This window comes from Octopus bimaculoides, chromosome 2 (genome assembly GCF_001194135.2).
Source record: "Octopus bimaculoides isolate UCB-OBI-ISO-001 chromosome 2, ASM119413v2, whole genome shotgun sequence".
Lineage (NCBI taxonomy): Eukaryota > Metazoa > Mollusca > Cephalopoda > Octopoda > Octopodidae > Octopus > Octopus bimaculoides.
Window position 1 is genome coordinate 191,152,327 of NC_068982.1, and position 3,988 is coordinate 191,156,314.

The window sequence follows — 3,988 nt, forward strand, 5'->3', positions numbered from 1 at the left end:
GCGCCTGTCTTTACGTTCTGAGTTCAAATTCTGCCGAGGTCGACTTTGCCTTTCATCCTTTCGAGGTCGATAAATTAAGTTCTAGTTGTTTGCTGGGGTCGATCTAATCGACTGGACCCCTACCCCAAAATTTCGGGCCTTGTGCCTAGAGTAGAAAAGAAAAAAAAAAAAGAATATTTCCTGTATTGTTAAGGTGGTGACCTGGCAGAAACGTTAGCAGGCCGGGCGAAATGCTGAGCGGTATTTCGTCTGCCGTTACGTTCTGAGTTCAAATTCCGCCGAGGTCGACTTTGTTTTTCATCCTTTCGAGGTCGATAAGTTAAATACCAATTGAGTACTGGGGTCAATTTAATCGACTTAACCCCTCCGCTAAAATTTCGGGCCCTTTGCTTATAGTAGAATGTATTATTATTTCTCTTTATCACAGGTTTTGTTGGAGCTCCTGGAGTCTTGCACACGTAGCGGGCTTGCTTCCTGAAGCCTACGGTACCATGCTATTCGTTCTTTTCAATTGTCTAAATAGTTTCCTGGTTATTCTGGCCGTGCCAAGGAGGCAGACGTTTTGTAACAGCCCTACTGGACACTTTATTCCGATTTCCTTGATATTTCTCTTTATGCCTTCTCATACTGTCCCCAAGGACCCAACGCTAATTGGCACCATCATTATCATTATTATTACTATTACTATTATTATTATTATTATTATTATTATTATTATTATTATTATTATTATTATTGAGTGAGAGAGCATTGCATGCCATCAAAGTGACACTAGGATACTAATATACTAAACCAAATATACCCATCATGGCTACCCATCTGATAAGGGTACACGAGGTACATGCATCACAATCATATGGGTGCGACATGGTAGTCTCACATCAAGATAAATAATGCATGACCTTGCAGGTGGGGGCCTAGTTTGAATTGTCTTCAGGTTGAGTAGCTAATCCTGCTCAAAAGGTCTCTATTATTATTATCATCATTATCATCAACATATTTTCAAGTTTGTTCATAAATTGCATTTTTTACGACGACAGATTTTTTTTCATTCCCTTATTTATATATTTTCATTGTTTCTATTTTTTTTTTTTCTTCTTATACGACCATTTTGACTGGCATCAATATTTGCTTAAAGAACAATTAACAACAAAATTTCTTTGAGTAAAAGCTTATCAACTGCGTATCAACTCAATTACCTGTCACAGAACTTCCAATTGATAAATGTCTACGACGGAATATCGGCAGATGGTAACCACTTCCACCTCTATAGAATGAACAGATGGCGCTGTGATAACACTGACTGATTACTCTTTTACTCTTTTACTTGTTTCAGTCATTTGACTGCGGTCATGCTGGAGCACTGCTTTTAGTCGAGCAAATCGACCCCAGGACTTACTCTTTGTAAGCCTAGTACTTATCCTATCGGTCTCTTTGCCGAACCGCTAAGTTACAGGGACGTAAACACACCAGCGTCGGTTGTCAAGCGATGTTGAGGGGACAACACAGACACACAAACGTATACACACACACAAATATATATATATATACACACACACACACACACACACACACACACACACATATATATATACATATATATGACGGGCTTCTTTCACTTTCCGTCTACCAAATCCACTCACAAGGCTTTGGTCGGCCCGAGGCTATAGTAGAAGACACTTGCCCAAGGTTCCACGCAGTTGGACCTGGAACCTGGAACCATGTGGTTGGTAAGCAAGCTACTTACCACATCGTTGTATTCCTAATTTAATCTTCTATACCTGAGGTGACACAGCGAAGGTAGACACAGCGAAGGTAGACACAGCGAACCTTTATAGAGGAGATCGAGAGGCAGTGTCACTGAGTCGACAAAACTTGATGGAAAGAAGGGACAGGGTAAGGATAGATGTGGCTGTTAGAGCTGCTAGACATAACAGCCACAACCCTCAAATCACAAACTTTTCTTTTTAATGGAAAACTACCTTCAATATTGTTGAACTAAACATACAGAGTCTGAAAATAAGGTAGGATGGCCACGACTAGAACGCCTGATCTAGTTGCCTAAAGATGACCGCAGCTAAACAACAGCAACATTGAAGAGAGTGATACCTAAACTCATACATGCGCACGCGAGTGTTTACGCGTGCGCGCTTTATGTAAATATGCTTTATGTAAATATGCATAATAAATATTATACACATACGTACATAAATACATGCATACATACATACCATATGAGTTTTATGTGTGTTTATATGTGTACACGCTTATTAATATATTCCCGTTTTATTCCTCTTTAATCATTAACTCGTAGATTTTTCTTTGTGATTTTATTTATTTACTTTTTTTTTTTGTCTCAACGCTATTTTCCTTGCTGCAACACACTCTCTCTCTCTCTCTCTCTTTCTCTCTCTCTCTCTCTCCTTCTCCATCTATTTTTTCTCTCCCTTTTCATTTCCCTTCTATTCTGTCTCCTTCTCCTCTCTCTCTCTCTCTTTCTCTCTCTCTCTCTCTCTCTTGCACTCGTTCTCTTCCTCTGGCCTATCTTTTATCTCTATTTCACTCTATTCCTTTCTTTCTCCCCTATTTCCTCTTCTGATCAACTTCTCTCTCTCTCTCTTCTTCTTCTCTCTCTCTCTCTCTCTCTCTTCTTTTTCTTCTCTCTCTCTCTCTCTCCTTCTCCATCTATTTTTCTCTCCCTTTTCATTTCCCTTCTATTCTGTCTCCTTTTCCTCTCTCTCTCTCTTTCTCTCTCTCTCTCTCTCTCTCTCTTGCACTCGTTCTCTTCCTCTGGCCTATCTTTTATCTCTATTTCACTCTATTCCTTTCTTTCTCCCCTATTTCCTCTTCTGATCAACTTCTCTCTCTCTCTTCTTCTTCTCTCTCTCTCTCTCTCTCTCTCTTCTTTTTCTTCTCTCTCTCTCTCTTCTTTTTCTTCTCTCTCTCTCTCTCTTCTTTTTCTTCTCTCTCTCTCTCTCCTTCTCCATCTATTTTTCTCTCCCTTTTTATTTCCCTCCTATTCTCTCTCTCTCTCTCTCTTTCTCTTTCTCTTTCTCTTTCTCTTTCTCTCTCTCTCTGTTTCATCACTTCCCACAATGCATTTCTCTCTGCGCCTCCTCCTCACCACTTCCTCTCTCCTACCTTGTCATCCATTATCGATCGATTCCCGCTGTGGAACAGTTTACTCTCAAATCTCGCTCTTATTTCCCCATTCATAGACCGATCTTTCAAGTATTAACAATTTTACTTCCTCTCAGCGTTGGTTCTGGATAAAACTATAAACAATTCGTTCTTTTCTACCATCGAGTTTTTCACCAACAATAAATACAGTTCACTCTTTTTTATCAAGCCGGGAGTGGAGTCACTTGACCCACTAAAATTAGCAACCAGATCTCCCTCAAACCACACTCTACTGTCACACTTAAAGAGGACACGTTCAGGTCCGTCATCCTTGACATACAGAAATATGGAATGATCACATCTACTCTTGACCATAGGTCTACCTGATCAGTGTTGTTCTAGGGTTAAACAAAATATATTAGCAATCTTTAGCGATGATTAACGCCCGATATGAGAAGCTCCACCACCAATTATAATGATCTATTTCGCCTATCTTTACGTTTCGTCTGTCTTTGCGTTCTGAGTTCAAATTCCGCCAAGGTCGACTTTGTCTTTCATCCTTTCGGGGTCGATAAATTAAGTACCAGTTGCGTACTGGGGTCGATCTAATCGACTGGCCCCTTCCCCCAAAATTTCGGGCATGGTGCCTAGAGTAGAAACAAATTATAGTGACCTATTAAAGGGTAATGTAGAGTGACAACCATTTATATTAACCTATCGGAGGACATTCTATTTTGGACAAATTTGAAGATAGTTTTGGACATATGTTAGAATTTTAACACAAATTTAGAAGTAGAAAATGTGCTCACTCGAATTTGTTTCCTCATAACTTCCAGAAAAATTGATATTTTTTTGAATAAAATTTTCT